Here is a 19,574-nt window from a genome sequence, read left to right as displayed (position 1 = left end):
CCACTCTCACCACTTGTATTCAACATAATACTGGAAATCCTAGCCATAGCAACCAGGCAAGAAAAATAAATAAAGGCAACCAAATTGGTATGGAAGAAGTAAAATAAGTATTTGGAAATGGCATGATACCATATATTGAAAACCCTGAAGACTCCACTAAAAGACTATTAGAATTAATAAGAGAATGCAGTAGAGTCACAGAATATAAAACCAATGTACAGAAATCTGTTTCATTTCTATATATAAATAATTAACTAGCAGAAAAAGAAGTTAACAATCCAATTTACAATTGCATCAAAAAGAATAAAATGTCTAGGAATAAATTTAACCGAAGAGATGAAGGACCTGAACTCTGAAAACCGTAGGACATTGAAGAAAGAAATTGAAGAAGACACAAATAAATGGAAAGCTAATCCATGCTCATGGGTAGGGAGAATAAATATTAAAATAACTAACAGTTAAAGCAATTTACAGATTCAGTAAAGCCCCTATCAAAATATCAATGATGTTTTTCACTGACATACTCACTAGAGCAAATAACCCTAAAATTAGTATGGAACCACAAAAACTCTGAATAGCCCAGGCAATCTCTAAAAAGGAGAACACTGTTGGGGGACTCATGTTCCATGATTTAAATCTATATTACAAAGTTACAGTAATAAAAAATAGTATGGTATTAGCACAAGAACAGATATATAGATTGGTATACCAGTAGAGCAAGCCCAAAATAAACCCACAATTATACAGTCAATTAATATATGACAAAGGAGGCAACAATGTACAGTGGGAAAAAGACAGTCTTAAATAAATGGTGTTCAGAAACCTAGATAGCTACATGCAAAAGAATGAAAGTCGAGAAGCTACTTTCTGATATAAAAAAATAAAGTCAAAATGGATTAAAGATGTAAATAGAAGACATAAAACCATAAAACTCCTAGAATAAAACATAGGTAATAAACTCTTCAACATCAACATTAGTAAATTTTTTCTGGATATATATCTCTAGGTAAGGGAAACAAAAACAAATATAAACGAGTGGGGCTGTATTAAACTAAACAGCCTCTGCACAACAAAGGAAAACACCAGCAAAATGAAATGGCAATTGTTTAAGTGGAGAAAAAGATGGTGGAGTAGGAAGGCAAGGCAGAAACCTCCCAAAAACACATAAAAGAAGAAAATACAGCAAATACAATTAAAACTGAAGATGACCTAAAAACTGAAGAACACACCACCTACACCTGGGGAAGAAGAGAAAACCACACCGAAAAGGATAAAGTGGCAGATCCACGATTGAGTGGGACCCAAGCCCTCCTCTAAGTCCAGTCCACAGGTGGGAGTAAAAGGAACAGAGCAGGTAGAAGATAGGGGCCCAGGACAGCTGCATACCTGGCCCTAGAGACCTGCTACAGGAGTTTGAGCCCACATTACATTGGGTTTCAGTGATTAGCAGTGTGGGCATCAGGGACAAGTGGAACACTCAGCGAGGCTGAGACTCCTGCTGCTTTTGGAGAACAGACAAACTCCACTGGACCTGTGACCCAAAGCAGAGGCAACAGTTTGAAAGACTTGCCAGCAATGGGAGGGGTGTCAGAGGGGTAAGGGTTGGACAGGACTCTCTCCTAAGGAGAAAGGGCAAGTGGATGATACCTCCTCAGCCCTCCCTTGGCCCAAGAGGTTGGGAACTCTTGCAAGCACCAAATGCTCTATCCCCCTTGCTGGCAATGCAATCCTGAGCCACTTCCCTGTGCACATGAAAGGAGAGCCAACCCACTTGGCCTGGCAGCAGTGTCAGGTTTTGCTGCCTGGCAGGCAGAGAGAGACACTCTAAGTTTTCTTGGCTCAATTTCAGTCCAACTGGGGAGGTGCCTGCAGTAGCCAACCCCAAGAACTCCTTCCTCCCCATGGGTGTCCAAGCCTGGTATGGTGCTCAGGCCTGGGTGGAGCTGCACATCATTCTGCCCATCCCACTAACCCTGCAGCTATACCACTCTGGCAGGGCAAGCAGAGGGTGGCCCCACCCACAGTGATTCCAGCAGAGACTTCTGTGGTGATCACAAAGGTGTGTCTGAAGCAAACTGCCAGCCCAGACTCAGAAAACAGAAAGGCAGCCCTGCCCACTACACACCAACAGCTGGGGCTCCTGAGCTTCTGGGCACCATAGGATGCCTCCTTCATAAAACAATTACTCTATAGGTCAGGAAGCATAGCAGAGCCATCCAATACAAAGGAAGAAACACAGAAACCCTGACAAAAGGAGGAGGTAGATGAACATGTTCCAAGCAAAACTACAGGACAAGACACCAAAAAGAGAAATAAATGAAACAGAGATCACCAATCTTGATAAATATTTCAAAGTAAAAGTCATCAACATGCTCACAGATCTACAGAAAAAATTCAAGGTCTCAGGGAGGACTTCAACAAAGACATAGCAGATCTGAAAAAGACACTCAGAGCTGAAGAATACAGTATTTGAAATGAAAGATACAATGGAGGAATTTAAGAGTAGATTTTGGCAGGTAGAGGAGACAGCTGATGAGATGGAAGTTAGAGAACAGGAACACAATGAAGCCGAGGAACAGAGAGAAAATGGATCTCTAGGAATTAAAGAACAATAAGAGAGCTGTGTGACCATTCCAAACAGAATAATATTCACATAATAGGAGTACCAGAAGAAGAACAAGACAAAGGGATAGAAAGTATCTTTAAGGAAATAATTGTTGAAAAATTCCCCATACTAGGAAAGGAAATATAAACTCAGATAATGGAAGACCAGAGAGCCCCTAACAGAAGGAGCCCCAGGAAGACAAAACCAAGAAATATAATAATTAAAATGGCAAAGATCAAGGATAAGGAGAGGTTATTGAAAACAGCCAGAGAGAGAAAAAAGATTACTTATAAAGGAAGCCCCATTAGGCTATCAGTAGACTTCTAAACAGAAACTTTACAGGCAAGAAGGGAGTGGTATGATATATTTAATGTACTGAAACAGAAGTATCTTCAATCAAGATTTCTCTACCTGACAAGATTATCATTTAAATTTGAAGCAAGGATTAAACAATTTCCAGATAAACAAAAATTGAAGGAATTCACCACCACTAAGCCAGCCCTACAGGATTTCTTAAAGAGACTGCTGTAGATAGAAATGTTCCTGATTATAAATGTGTTTCACCAGTGAAAATAAACCCACAGTAAAGGTAGTAGACCAATCAATTACCAAGCAAGCAAGTACAAAATTAAAACAAAAGAAGTTAAATCAATTATTCAAAAAATCAAAAGACACACAAAAAGTGAAAATTATGACATCTAATATATAAAGTGTTGAGGAAGAGGAAGAAGAAGAGAAAAATTACCTTTAGATTATGTTTGAAATAGAATAATCAACAATTTAAGATAGACTGTTATATAGTAAGGAAGCTACCCTTGAACCTTTGGTAATCACAAAACTAAAGCCAACAATAGATACACAGAACAATAAATAAATAAAGAGAAATCCAATCACAACACTAAAGAAAATCATCAAATAGCAAGAGACAAGTATAAGAGAGGAAGAAAGAAACAGAGAAGAGCTTTAAAGACAACCAAAAAACAATTGAAATGGCAATACATGCATATCTATCAATAATCACCTTAAATGTAAATGGACGGAATGCATGAAACAAGACACAGAGTGGCAGAATGGATAAAGAAAACACGACCCATCTATATGCTGCCTGCAAGAGACTCATTTCAGACCCAAAGACATACACACAGATTAGAAGGGATGGAAAAAGTATATCATTCAAATAATAGGGAGAAAAAACCCAGGAGTAGCAGTACTTCTATCAGGAAAAATAGATCTCAAAACAAAGAAAGAAACAAGATACAGAGGACATTGCATAATGATAAAGGGGTCAGTCCAATGAGAGAATATAACCATTAAAATACCATGGACCCAACATAGGAATACCTAAATATGTGAAACAAATACTAACAGAATTAAAGGGGGAAATGGACTGCAACACAGTCACTTTAGGAGACTTTAACACACCACTCACATCAATAGATCAACCAGACAGTAAATAAATAAGGAAACAGAGGCACTGAACAATACATTAGATCAGATGGACTTAACAGACATCTACAGAACATTCCACCCAAAGGAGCAGGATATGCTTTTCTCTCAAGTGCACAAGGAACATTATCCAGAATAGATCACATACTAAACCACAAAAAGAGCCTCAGTGAATTAAAAAAGATTGAAATTGTATCCTGCGGCTTCTCAGACCACAAAGGTATGAAACTAGAAATAAATCACAGAAAGAAAGCAAAAAAGCCCACAAACACATGGAGGCTAAACAACATGCTTCTAAATAATCAATGGATCAACAAACAAATTAAAACAGAAATCAAGCAATACATGGAGACAAATGAAAACAAAAACTGAACAGACCAAATCTGTGCGAAGCATCAAAGGCAATTCTAAGAGGAAAGTACATAGCAGTACAGGTGTACCTCAAAAAAAAGAACAGTCCCAAATAAATACTCTAAATTTGCAATTTAAAAAACTAGAAAAAGAAGAACAAATGAAGCCCAAATTTAGTAGAAGGAGGGGAATAAAAATCAGAGCAAAAATAAAACAGAGAACAGAACAATAGAAAAAAGAATCAATGAAACCATGATCTGGTTCTTTGAGAAAATAAACAAAATAGATAACCCACTACTAGACTTATTAAGAAAAAAAGACTACAAACATAAACAAAATCAGAAACAAAGAAGGAATAAGCACAACAGACACCACAGAAATAAAAATATTGGAAAATACTATGAAAAATTTTTTGCCAATAAATTGGACAACCTAGAAGAAATGGACAACTTTCTAGAAAAATACAACCATCCCAGTTTGACCCAGGAAGAAAAAGAAAATCTGAACAGACCAATTGCTGGCAATGAAATTGAAGTGGTAATCAAAAAAAAAAAAAGACCAGGTCTAGAAGGCTACCGCCAAATTCTACCAAACATTTAAAGAAGAGCTAATACCCATCCTTCTGAGAGAGTACTTCCAAACTCATCCTATGAGACCAGCATCACTCTAATAACAAAACCAAAGACACCACAAAATAAGAAAATTATAGATCAATATTCCTGATAAACATAGATGCAAAAATCCTCAACAAAATATTAGCAAACCAAATTCAAAAATTAAGAAAGATCACCCATCATGAACAAGTGAGATTTATCTGGGGGATGAAAGGACGGTACTATATTCATAAATCCATCACTATCATCCACCACATCAACAAAAAGGGGGATAAAAACCACATGATGATCTCAATAGATGATGAAAAAGCATTTGACAAAATTCAACATCCATTCATGATAAAAACTCTCAACAAAATGGGTATAGATGGTATATACTTCAACATAATAAAGGCCATATATGACAAACCCACAGCCAACATCATATTTAATAGCAAAAAGGTGAAAGCCAGGAACAAGATAAGGATACTCACTCTCACCACTTTTATTCAATACAGTACTGGAGGTCCTAGCCAAGGCAATCAGGCAACACAAAGAGATAAAAGGCATCAAAATTGGAAAGGAATAAATTAAAATGTCACTCTTTGCAGATGACATGATATTATACATAGAAAACCCTAAAGACTACATAAAAAAAAATGTTAGAACTAATAAATGATTTCATTAAAGTTGCAGGATGCAAAATCACTATACAAAAATCTGTTGCTTTCCTATTATACTAACAATGAACTAACAGAAAGAGAAGTTAGGAAAACAACTCCATTTACAATTGCATCAAAAAGAATAAAATGACTAGGAATAAACCCCACCAAGGTGGTAAAAGAACTTTACTCCAAAAACTATAAGACACTCATGAGAGAAATTAAAGAATTTCCAATAAATGGAAATCTATCCCATGCTCATGAATAGGAAGAATTAATATTGTCAAAATGGCCATCCTGACATGTAACTGGTCAGCTACATGTAAGAGAATAAAATTGGATTATAGTCTAACTCCATACACAAAAGTAAACTCAAAATGCATCAAAGACCTGAATTTAAGTTATGAAACCCTAAAACTTTTAGAAGAAATCACAGGCAAAAGTCCACTGAACATAAGCCTGAGCAATTTTTTTCCTGGACAAATCTCCTCAGCCAAGGGAAACAATGAACAAGTGGGACTACATCAAACTAAAAAGCTTCTCTACAGTAAAGGACACCATCAGCAGAACAAAAAAGGCATCCTACAGTATGGGAGAATATATTTATAAATGACTCATTTGATAAGGGATTAATACCCAAAATATATAAAGAACTCACACACTTCCACACTCAAAAAACAAATAACTCAACTTAAAAATGGGCAGAGGACCTGAACAGATACTTCTTCAAAGAAGGAATACAGATGGCCAACAGGCATATGAAAAGATGCTCCACATCGCTAATCATCAGGGAAATGCAAATTAAAACCACAATGAGCTATCATGTCACACCTGTTAGGATGGACACTATCCAAAAGACAAGAAATAACAAATGCTGGCGAGGATGGGGAGAAAGGGGAACCCTTCTACACTGTTGGTGGGAATGTAAATTGGTGCAACTGCTGTGGAAAGCAATATGGAGGTTCCTCAAAAAAACTAAAATAGAAATACTACTTGACCCAGTAATTCTACTCCTAGGTATTTACCCAAAGAAAACAAAATTCATGACTCAAAAAAATATATATGCACACCTTTGTTTATCGCTAAACTATTTGCAATAGCCGAGATATGGAAGCAACCTAATTGTCCATCAGTAGATGAACTGATAAAGAAGATGTGGTACATACACACAGTGGAATATTATTCAGCCGTAGAAAGAAAAGAAATCCTGCCATTTGCAACAACATGGATGGAACTAGAGGGTATTATGCTCCGTGAAATAAGCCAGGCAGAGAAAGACAATTACCATATGATTTCACTTATTTGTGAAATATAAAAACAAAACAAAACAGAAGGAACAAAATAGCAATAGACTCATAGATACTGAGAAGTGACTAGTGGTTATCAAGGGGGTTTGGGGTGAGTAGGGGGAGGAGTGGTGAGGGGGATAAAAGGGCACAATAATTCACAATCACCATATAAGTTGATCACGGGGATGGTACCACAGCATGGAGAATATAGTCAATGATTCTGTAACACCTTTGTATGTTGATAGGAAACACAGTAGAGGGGGTGAGGATTTAATATGGGTGACTGCTGAAACTGTGTTGCATATTTGAAACCAACATAAGATTGTATATCAATGATACTTTAATTTAAAAAAGTGAAAAGGCAACCTACTGTGTGACAGAATATATTTGCAAATGATATATCTGATTAGGAGCTAACATCCAAAATATATCAAGAACTCATACAACTCAACACCAAAAATACAAATAATCCAATTAAAAAATGGGCAGGGGACCTGAAGAGATATTTTTCTCAGGACATACAGATGGCCAACAGGCACATGTAAAGATGCTCAATATCACTAATCATCAGGCAAACACAAATCAAAATCACAATGAGATGTAACTTAGCATCAGTCAGAATGGTTACTATCAGTAAGACAAGGAATATAAAGTGTTGGTGATGACTGGAGAAAAGAAATCCTCACACACTGTTGGTGGGATTGTAAATTCGTACAGCCACTATGAAAACAGTATAGAGGTTTCTGAAAAACTAAAAATAGAAATACCACACAACCTAGCAATTCTACCTCTGGGAATTTACCAAAGAAAACAGAAATCATAATTTGAAAATATATAGGCATGCCTATGTTTATCACAGCATTATTTACAATATAGCTAAACCATGGAAATAGCCTAAATGCCTATCAACAGATTAATGGATAAAAAAGATGTGGTACATATATAGGATGGAGTATTAGCCAGAAAAAGGAATAAAATCTTGCTATTTCTGACAACTTGGATGGCACTAGAGGGTATTATGCTAAATGAAATTAAGTCAGACTGAGAAAGAAAAATACCATATGATTTCACTTTTATGTGGATTCCAAAAAAACAGAAACAAACAAAACTGAAATAGAGTCAAAAAACACAGAGAACAGACTGGTGGTTGCTATGTGGGGAGTGGGAGGGAGAAAGGGTGACATAGGTGAAACGGGAAAAATTAAATTTGATAACTTTATTTCTTGATCTGGGTGATATTTACATGAGTGAGTACACGTGTCACAATGCATCAAGCTGTACGCTAAGGTCTGTGCATTTTGTTGTATGTATTTCAATATAAAATACAAAGGAAAAAGAAAAATAAACTGCAGAAAATCTGAGAATAGATATCAATTGAGTAGGTCCTATTTGCCACACTTTTTGTTTGGCTGAGGATGCCAAGATGAGCTAAACACAGTGCCTGCCTTACAGGAACTTTTTATGCCATAGGAAAACTGAGAAAACTAATACAGGAGCTGAATGTGACAAGAGCCTTAAGAGAGGTAGGTACGCCTAGCATCTGTGCTACAGGAGCTATACAGGGTAAGAAAGGTTCATCTTGTCTACTGAACATACAACTCTGAGATTTGAATGTCTTTTAATTGAAAATGCCTCTTATGCAAAAATATCCTCAATTCCAATATTTCAAACAATTCCAATAGCCAAACCCTGGGCACTATTTTAATAGATGAAATCTAGGAAGAGGAAATTCAAGTGGAGGAATTAAGTGAGGACAGGTTTTGAAGACAGGAATAGGGGATCCGTTAGTACAGCCAGAGGAGCCACTGGGCAGGAAGCCCCAGTACAGTGTCTCTTCTCCCTGCTGCCTCCCACTGCACTGCACACCCTTGAGGCCCTCAGTCACTCTCTGATTCTCCCACTTTGTCTCAAACAGGTCAGCGCATCCTCAGGCTTTTCTCCAGTTTGCATCCAGATGGTACTTCACAAATTGTCTTCTTAGCTTTTTTACTTCTCCTGGGTTTCAGAAACAGGCTTCAGGTCTAGATAAATGTTTGTTAGGACTTTTCCTCCAGCACTCCCTCACTCTACCCATATCACTGGAAAGTTTACAGAATAAAAGGTTCCAGCAAAATGAATTTTTTCTATAAGCTTCCAGAATAATGCGTCCTTAGAAAAATTAAGTAAATTCAAGGAAATAACAAGTCATGGTTTGTTCTAAAAAACACTTTATTCAGCAGTGCACCTGTGATAGACATCAAATTCTTATGTTAAGATAGGGTGTGTAGCCCTTGTCTAGCTTGGATTAACACTTAGTCTACAGGCACACACCTGATCATCTACATTTGCCCTCTTATAGCACTAAACTATGTTTTCTACCTCTATCTTGCATCTACCTACCACTTCAGCATTTTATTTAAAAAAAAATAATAATAATAATAATAATGAAGGGAGAAATGTGGGATTCACATATAAATTAAGTATAAAAATCAAACGAATATTCATATTTGACCTGATTGTTTATACTTCATAATGTGTGATCAAAACTGAAAGTTTCTGTGATGACTGCCCTTGTACTGTTCACCATGTAAGAACTTATTCACTATGTAAGAATTTGCCCACCATGTAAGAACTTGTTTGTTATGCTTCAGAAGATTGGAGACTGATGAGAATTAGGCTGGGGGTAGATTAATGATTGTGCATTGAGCATTGACTCCCCTACACAGGATTTTATTGTTGTTAACAACCATTCGATCAATAAATATGAGAGATGCCCTCTCAAAAAAAAAAAAAAAAGAATAATGGATTATAAATTTCAAAGTTGCTAGGAAACAAGATCTTAATTGTCCCCACCACAAAAAAATAAATGATAATTGTTTGATATGATAGAGGTGTTAGCTAACACTACAGTGGTAATCATATTACAATATATAAATGAATCAAGTCAACATATTGTACACTTTAAATTTTATAATGTTATATGTCAATTAAATCTCCGTAAAAATAAATTTAAAAAATAAGTAAATGTGTATGAACTAGTGAAATAAGAAACACTTGAACATATCTCAGATAGCTTATCCTAAAACAACTACTTTATTCTTTCAATCTGTAAAATCCTTCTGCTCTAGTATTTTATACTTCTGTTGCTCTTCATGAATTTTATCCTTGTATATAAAGATACTTTCTTACTGAGATGAAAGAAGTTTCTATGTGTTGCTTACTCTACTGCATATCTTGCGAATTTGTTTTGGATCTCAGTATATCTTTAAATTTTATTGTAAATTATATTATGGAACTTAACAGTTTTTGTTAAGGTTATTTATACTATTCATGTGTATTTTCTTCTGTATTTTTAAAGCAATTAAATCCCTTGTTCTATGTGAAATTAAAAAAAAAAAAGATAGGATGTGTAATAAAGGTAGAAGCCTTTGACCCATGGAAACTCCTCTGTTTGGACCCCAGTGTACCTGGTCACTTTGTGGTTCAATTCAATGTTAGCTCCATTCTTTGTATAGCAGAAAGGATTTCTGTTTAATCTCCTAGGGTATTTTCCAACCTATCCTCAGAAAGTAACCAGGGATCAGAGAGCCCCCAGATTTCCCTCTGCTGCCTCAACCAGGAAGGCCCTTTACATACATCTGTGTCTGCCTTCACAGACACAGAATGATAACCTGCAAAGCCAGCACTGTAATGAATAGAGCTTATTTGGCAGTGTGGCTATAAATAGGGTGCTTTAGAAGCCAAAATGCACTCAGCCTGCTTCTGTCAGCACAGACTAAGAAAGGAGGCTGTATTATTATAGCAGGAGCAAGTAAACAGGCTTTCCTTGCCAGTAAAAGCACCACATAATATACACAGCATGCCTACTGGAGCTGGGGCATAAATCAGAGGATCAGTTCTGAACAGCATAGAAAGGGCTTCCCCTCATCACAATTATTAAAGCTGAAGAGCACACATGGGCAGTTCATCATTGAGAAAAAGCAATTATTTATTTGATCTTCTATATTTCCTTGTAATGCTTTCAGTCAGTGAGCAGGATAGATGTAGACATGTCTCTACAGTCTGATAAGGTGAGCAGATAAGACACTGAGTAGATCAAAGAGGGGCTTCTGAATACAAGGAAGATGTATCAATCTATCCTAGTGGCCTTGATGAGTAGAATTAGGAGCTCAGGGTGGAGCAATAGATGGAAGGGTTTTGTATAAATAAGATTTGTCCAAAGAAGGACTACCCTTCACTGGAGATACTCCAGCAGAAGGGGACTGGCCATTTGGTCATGAATGCTAGATTGGTCAAGATGCTAGGAGGACTGAGGTAAGAATCAGTAGCCTAAATGCTCACAAAAGGCCTCTTCATCTTCATATGCTCTAATAAATCAACTTCCCATAGAATATGAATTAACTCACAGTCCTCATCGAAGAGCTCTTTTCTATCCATTCAGGGAAATATGCCCATTTTGTCCATAGCCCCACATAGGGTCGAAGCTCCCTCATCTGACCTTCAGGCTCAAGCGTCTGGAATTGTTTCACTTTTTAAAGAGGGATTGGAGCTGCCTCTACTTCCATTCCATAAGCTCTGAGAAAATTGAATTATAAATGCTGTTTTGAACTAAGGATGCTAATTACATAAAGGATCCTGTGAACAATTAACCAGGATTTTGGGGGTCACTTTCTATTTACCATTTTTTTAATCCATATTATGGTCCCTGGTAGAGGCAGATGGACCCTCACCCAGGTTTGGTTTGGATGTCATGACTGATGGTACAACACCCACACCAAGAGGGTATGAAAAGGTTTATTACTTGCATGACTGAGGTGTCTGGAAGAGTGGGGCAATCCCCTCAAGCAGGTCTGCAATGGCTTGAGAGAGCAAGGAAAGGAGACAGAACTGGTTTTTATTGTGGTATGAGATAGGCCTGGACTAAGAATTCCTATATGGCAGGTCCTTGTGTTTTGAATCTCCTGCTAGCACTGAAGGAAAGGAGACCCAGGATTTCTTATCTGCTTGTCCAGATGCGAGGCACAAGGAGAGGGAGAGCTGAGGTTTAAAAGCTGCCAAAGTCAGCCATGAAAGGATGGAGTTGAACTCCTCGTCGCAGTCCGTTAGAGCAGACACAGGCTGTTGGCTTTCACTGGGACCTCTCCCTAGGCTTGGAGAATTCACCGTCATGTAAAAGTTGTACAGACTCAGGGACTTGCCTTCTAGCCCCCAGGAGCCAAACACCCATACATGAGCTCTCCCCGAAGCCTGGAAACTTCAGCATAGGTAGATAATCTGAAGTACATTAAACAGGAGAAGGAGTTCACTCAAAGGTCATGGGTACTGCCCAGCGCTCGCAAGAGCAGAAACGCCACAGTGGCGACCAGCAGTGGGGCTTGTGGTGCCCTGGCCAGACTCCTCAGGGTTTGGTTTTGGCTACAGTCCTGGCAACCCACCTCCCTTGATCTTTTCCTATTTGTAGGTTAGGTTCTCCAAGATTTCCATCTGTTTGTGAGCCAGATAATATTTCCTCAGAAATTATTTTTCTGTGTATGCTACCCAAAGTCAATTTCCATTGTTTGCAATGAAGAATCCTGACTAATTAGTCACACACATTCACATATACATTCTCTCTCTCTCTCTCACATGCATGTACATATACACAATCTGAGCAGGGCTGATGCACTTATAAATGTGACTATAAATGAAGGAAATAAATAGCCCAACTTTAGCTTTTCAACAGGTCTCTAACATGTTCAAAAATTGAAGTGACTTTTATCTCAGACATATTTTCTAAAAAGTAAGTATGGAAATAGAATGTTATAAGCCCCCAGTTTTGCATTTGGCAATTCAAGAAAAGTTCATACTGAAACCAATGATTACAAGTCATAATTGTAGTTAGTGGGCAGTCTTCAGAGGATAACATGGATGACACAAGTACGTGAGAAAGCAGAGCACTGAGTGTGTGGCTACCACGATGGAGGCACAGATAAGCACCACCTATTCTTGATGGCATGAGATTGCACTTATAGGCAGTCTGTATGCCAAGAATGACCAGGAACTTCTCCTTTGACATTCTGCTCTCTAAGTACATGGTTTACTATCATTTCTTATAGAACAGAATCCTTAACCTTGAGGCCACAATTACTGTAAAAATGCTTTATATATATATTATGGGATATTGTGTTTACTCTCTGTATGTTGTTAGAGGAAAATGAATTTGGTTAGAATATGTTTGTTGTAGAAAATTGAATTTAGTCATCTAAGTTGTGATGTACACATCAGTTCTGTGATGATTTCCTCACTACAAATGACAGTGGTAACTTTGTGTTCTATGCACATATAAATATCTTGGAGCTACTCCCCAGTCAAAGAGCATTATGACCTTTGTCTCAGCTTTACTTCTGTATCCAGTTTCATAAGACTGAGCTTGTTCTTTTAAAAGACTTATTTATAAAGGTAATGTGGAGCTTCTTTCAGCCACAGAAGAAGACAGAAGTCATTGCCTTCTACCTATAGTGAAATGTTAAATGTATCCATGCATGTAGATATAATTATAATGGTATTATCTGAAACCGGATACCAACGGTATTATTCTGAAAACTTGTATATTTCTATTATTCTACAGACAAGAGCAAAGTTCACCTTGGAAGGCAGATGTTTTTTGAATTGGTGTTCTATTGGGCTTTCAGATTATCAAATGGAAAGCCAAGCTCCTCTTCTGGAATTCATGATGAGTGTACTCATGTAAAAGGCTTAGTTGGGAGGAGAGTTGTTATCTCTGTAAATCACTGTGCTGCCTGATAGCCATTGCCCACTGGAGATAATAAAATGAGCTGCTTTTTTCCTCTGAAACTACGTGCTCACCAAGCCTACTTCCTTTTGTTTCTGGGCATGTGCTCAGGCGAATCCTTCCAGATGCCCTTGTAGGGAAGGGTGGCCATGTGACTGAGTTGTAGGTGGAGGACGAAAGAAAGTAATGTGCCAGGCCTGATGTGTAAACAATTTCCAAACTGATCCTCTATGCTTCTTCCCTTTCCCCTGTTTGGTGTAGAAGAGCACAGTATCCTTGGAAACCATATGATGGAGATGGCAGGACCTCAAGGTAGAAGAATCGGGTTGCTGAGTCACCGCTTTAAGAGTCACTGTCAGTTGTAAAAATCAAGTTTGAATTTTATGTGAGTGGGAAATAAATGTGTGTCGCATTTGAGTTGTTACCCACATCTGGCTCAGCTTGCAGGGTAAAGTGGCCTCTGCGATGTAATACATGATAGAGACTCGGAAAAGATATGGCCAGTCAGGTAACTGTTTGGAGGAATATGGCCTGGGAATTGCAGGTAAAATGATGTGTAGTATCCAGTGTAAAATTATCTTTTCTACTTTTTAAATTATGGGTTGCTAAATATTATCACCTGGTCTTAAATATCTTTTAGGGAAATAGAGGAAGGAACTATTTTCACTCTGTCTCAGCATTTGGGGTAGGTGGTAGAAGGAATCTTCAGGACAATGGTTGCAGTCCCAAATAAGAGATAAAAAATTTTTGTGACAAATGAAAGGATTCCCTGGGAAGTGGTCATAAGTGCACAGGGATGGCAACATGATAAAAGCTGTAGCTACATGACTTGGTTCTCCATTATTTGTATATTAAAGGGGGGTGACTGCTAAAGACTGCAAAAATTAGGCTGAATTACACAGTTATACAAATGAGGCAAAATAATATTTAAAATTTTTCACTGTCACACTAATTTAGCCTCACTGACCATAGCTTCAGACCCCTGCCACTTGGCAGATAAACAAAGGGACATCTTGGCAGCAGAGAACAGCTGTCACACAGAAGCCACATTCTAAGCTTCTAAGTTCAGAAGAGATCATCCTGGTATGAATCATGGAGGCTTGCTTGGAGACACCAACAGGGAAACATTATTTTCTTTCTGCCCCTGGTGAGCTAAGGAGTCTTCTGACCTGCTGAGGTTGAAGTGCATAGAGAATGAAAAGAGAAGAAGAAGGCACAAGGAATATGTCTTGCCCACTTTTTCTGCACAAATAGGGATTGAGGAGAATAGTAGAAGATATCCCAGAGGTCAGGGTGCTACTAGAATAGGGAGATTGGTGTCCTGCTACCTTATGGAATGTTTTGAATTGTTTGTTTATTTGTTTACTTTTTTTTTTTTTAAGAGCTGAAGTTGGCAAATGATTCCCATACCACTGCTCTAGTAATGATCAATAAAGATGGTGATGGTCAAATCTTGGTATCAGAGGGGCCTAAGATTTCAATCTTGTATTTCCCTCCAGTTAGTGAGAGACACAGAGTGGTCCATTGTGCTCAGGAGCACAGGACTTCATTGAGAACAAGCCTGTGGGCCGGCCTGGGCCAGGGAGCCTTCCTATCAGAATGGACGAGTAGACTATGCAACCAGGAGACTGGAGGAGGGCATGGCTGCAACTGACCAGTGCTGGCCAACTTTAGAGAATCAAGTGAGTATAATGAACATCTGCAACCTCTTTAATCACTAGCCTCTGAAGCAAACATTGGGCATCTTCAGGGGCAAAACACATGTTGGACCAGGATGCCATCAATGGCTGAGAAGAGAAAACTAAGAAGTATACTTGTCCCTCTCCAGCATCATCACTGGGTTACTGCCAAAACCATTCACAAAACGAATCTGGATGGTGTTAGAGGAGATTCTGGAAGGAGGGACATTGTGGGGGACTGATTAGAACTAAATAAAAAACTAGAAATAACGCAGTTATTATTGAATCAGCTTAAAAAAACTGTAAGTGATTTAATATGTTCTACTACTAACAGAAATCAGATAGGCCAGGAGCTGGTTCTTTTGGATTGCTGCCTTTGTTATGCAAGGGCAAATCTCCTGTTTAAATACAGAGAGCTGAGTTAAATAACAAATGTGTGACATATTTATAAAATTCTCTGGAGATAGGGAATTTTCTAGAATCTAAAGTTAAAGTCAGATTATTAATGAAATGTGTTTGTGTGCATGCACACAGGGACACACGGATCAGAGTGAAGGTATGCAGAAGAAAAGGGTAGAGAGAAGACAGTATCTCAAACTCAGGCATGCAAGATTGCCCAATTCTATAATGTGTAGACAAATGGGATCAAATTTTTAATCTCCTTCTTCCCTTCCTCTATTTTCCTACCCTTTTTTAAATTTCCCAATGAGAAAGACAACTCAAGACCTGCATTCCAGTAGTTGAGCACATATGACCTCACCTCTCCCTTGCCTTCTCTACCAGATGACTTTAAACCTGTTAGATTCCTGACAACCTTCTTGTGGTTTCATGCTCAAGAACACAACTGGTGATCTCACTCATTCCTCATTCAATCTGGAAAAGCCATAAAAACTCCACTTGAATGGATTTCCCCTTTTGGAACTATATCAGCAGAAAACACACCATTTCTCAGCTCGAATCGAACTCCTAATTTGCAATCCTGAGATGCTGCTGCTCAGGAACACAATGGGCAGTGCCAAAAGAGACACTGAAAATTCACAGACAGTAATTCCCAAAATTTGGGGATCATCTCAGAGAGGACCCAGCAAAAGAACTGGACAGTTTGTGATGAGATGAAGGAGGAAAGGGGATCCTCTCTTTAGACCCTTCATCCAAAGAAATGACGAGGAAATATACAGAGGCAGTGTCAGTTCTGAAAAGATGTTTGCAGCCAGAGAGCATGAGAGGCAAGGAGTAGAGGCTCTGCAGAGGAAAGAGCTCTTGTTCTCAAGAGTGATCCATTTTGTTCCCTTACAGCTCATCTGAGATGTCACCATGAAGTCATCCTCAGTCTCTTATTTAAATATTTCCTAATCAGAATTCTTTTTCTGCTGGACATCTTAGAACATCTAACATGTTAATAGATTACCCCTCCAAATCTTAAAATGTTGAGAATCCCAGAATGGATTGGAAACCTAAGCAGAGGGAAGGGAGAGACTAAGTATGCAGTTCTTCTTAATCCCAAATATATTTGACCCAAGGTTTCATATTTCCCCACAATTTCAATTAACCTCTTGTGGAAGTCTAGTCCTCCAAGGCACATAGCTTGAAAAGTATTGATAAATATCAAACCCCCCAAGGGAAAGAATAAATCTGAAAGCTTGACTGCAACATTTTCTAAAGAATTCTCTTGGAATTTCATTCATGTACAGTATTCCTCTACAAAAAGATTCCATGCTTAAATAGGTTTCAGGAAAAATGCCCTCACTAGAAGTTATTTGGCTTTCTGCTCACTTAAATACTTATGAATTAATCTATGTCTTTTTATCTCATCACCTTATCTTTGCAGTGTAATAACTGGTGTTTGCACTAGCTGCAGGAGAGATTTTACATATGATTCATCCCTGTAGCTCCTCTCCCTCAAGAACACCTTCAACACAGGAGGTGCTCAAGAAATCTTTTGTTGAATAAAAGAAAAAGGATAACATGAGCACCATCTGGCAACAGAATATAGTAGTGGATGGAAGAGAGGTCTGACCCCTATATGTACCCTGATGATAGGTCTGTCAGATGATAGTCAGCAGAGCCCTGCCATTCATGCCTGTGTCCAAACCCTTTTAAAAACCATAATATGGTATGCACCTTCCTTTGAGGTATGCATTTTACATATGCCTGGGGAAAAAGAACAAAATCTTTTGAGATTAAATGATGTTCAGAGGCTAAAATCAAGCTTTTGGGATATTGTCCAAAGCTGAATAAGCATGCAGAGTCTTTGGCTTGAGGACTGGCAGCCATATTTCCTCCATGAAGATAACTGATACCTAGTCCAATGAGCAGATGTTACTAGAAGGACGATGCGTGTAGCAAAGGAGTGCCCTAGGTCTCTGATAGCTTCCATGGGGGTTTCAATAGGAGAGTACAGAAGCTGGGACTAGTGGGCAACCATATCTGCTCATCTGCATCAACCCTGTGCTAAGAAAGCTACCCTACTTAACATGATGAACTTCTAAAAGTAAAACTTGGATGACACCAGTAGTCTCCATGTATGCTCTGAGTTCCCTGCTTGGGATATGAGTCTACTCAAGCCTGGGAAGTCCCTCTCCCTTGTGCACATTATGGGTCACCCTCACAGTGGAGCTAGGTCCAAGGTAGTGGCACAGAAAAAGCCCGAGCCCACCTCCTCCAACATACACATTAAATCTACACCTACGCATAGAGCAATTCATTCTGTGGAAGAACAGAGGCCTAAGTGAACACCTTCTGCACAAGGAGGGATAAAAAGACCACATAAAAGACTGCAGGAAAGACAGAGATATGGTGATGGATAGAGTCCCAACCCCAGCGTGGGTCTGCAGTAGGGGTGGATATGGCTGAACCAGCAGAGGGAAGACTCACCTACCCTGGGGCACAGAAAAAAGCCACAATTTGGAGGGTGTGAAGAAGACCTTGACTGTAATTGCGAGGAGTGGATTTTTCAGAACTCAAGCACCCAACAACTGGCAGAGGGACTGCTGGAACTCTCTCCAGAACCAGGGGTGCTGGGAGGCGCCATTGTTTACATGGACACTGCTAGCATGAACAGGAGCATGGTGAGTGACATTGTTTACTTTCCCCTACACAATGTTAGCTCAGACAGGAATATGTCATTTATGTCAGCCTTCACGTTGTTAGTGCAAATGGGAATAGGGTGAGTGCCATTGTTGATGTTCCTCATGTTCACTGATAGTGGGACAGGAACAGTCTCAGGGTGTCAGCACCTGATATGATGTAGGTGGCCTCCTAGCCCCCAACAACACCCAAATATGCCTGTCAGAAATCCAACAATCTCAACGCTCGTGCAGATTCATCAAGCCTACTCCCTTCTGTCCCTGGCCACTCCCTTTGCATGGTCCCAGTCCAGGGCTAACCCAGATGCACCCACCCACCCCAAATGGGTCCATTAGTGTGTCCCCAGCTGGCATCCACCCAAGAGACCTTAGAATGTGCCCCTATCTGACAGTAACCCTGCCAAAGGGGCTCCAGCCCAATGCTCACAGGAGAGGTCCTCAGACTCTACCCTTTGAAAAACTAAAATCAATCAATGCAAAATACTATATTGACAGAAGGAAAGATAAAAGCAATATGGTCATCTCAATGGATGCTGAAAAAGCACTTGTAAAACTTCAACATTCATTCATGATAAAACGCTCAGTGAAATGGGTATAGAGAGAACATACCTCAGCAAAATAAGGGCCATATCTGACAAACCCACAGCCAACATCACACTCAGTGGTGAAAAGCTGAAAGCTTTTCCTCTAAGATCAGGAACAAAACAAGACTACCCCCACCTTACCACTTTCATTCAACATAGTTCTAGAAGTTCTTGAAGTTCTTGCCGTGGCAATCATACCAGGCAAAGGAATAAAAAAGGCATCCAAATTGGTAAGGAAGAAGTAAAATGGTGACTGTATGCAGATGACATGATACCATATATAGAAAACCCTAAGACTCCACCAAAAAAACAATTAGAATAAATGAATTCAGTAAAGTCACAGGATACAAAATCGATGTACAGAAATCTGTTGTGTATTATACAGAAATAATAAACTGGCAGTTAGAGAAATTAAGAAACCAATCCCGCTTATAATTGTATCAAAAGGAATAAAATGCCAAGGAATAAATCTAACCAAGGCAGTGAAGATCTGTGCTTTGAAAACTGTAAGACATTGACAAAAATGAA

The sequence above is a fragment of the Manis pentadactyla genome, chromosome 3 (assembly GCF_030020395.1).
Source record: "Manis pentadactyla isolate mManPen7 chromosome 3, mManPen7.hap1, whole genome shotgun sequence".
Lineage (NCBI taxonomy): Eukaryota > Metazoa > Chordata > Mammalia > Pholidota > Manidae > Manis > Manis pentadactyla.
The sequence above is the reverse complement of the archived record's forward strand: the minus strand, read 5'-3'. Positions refer to the sequence as shown.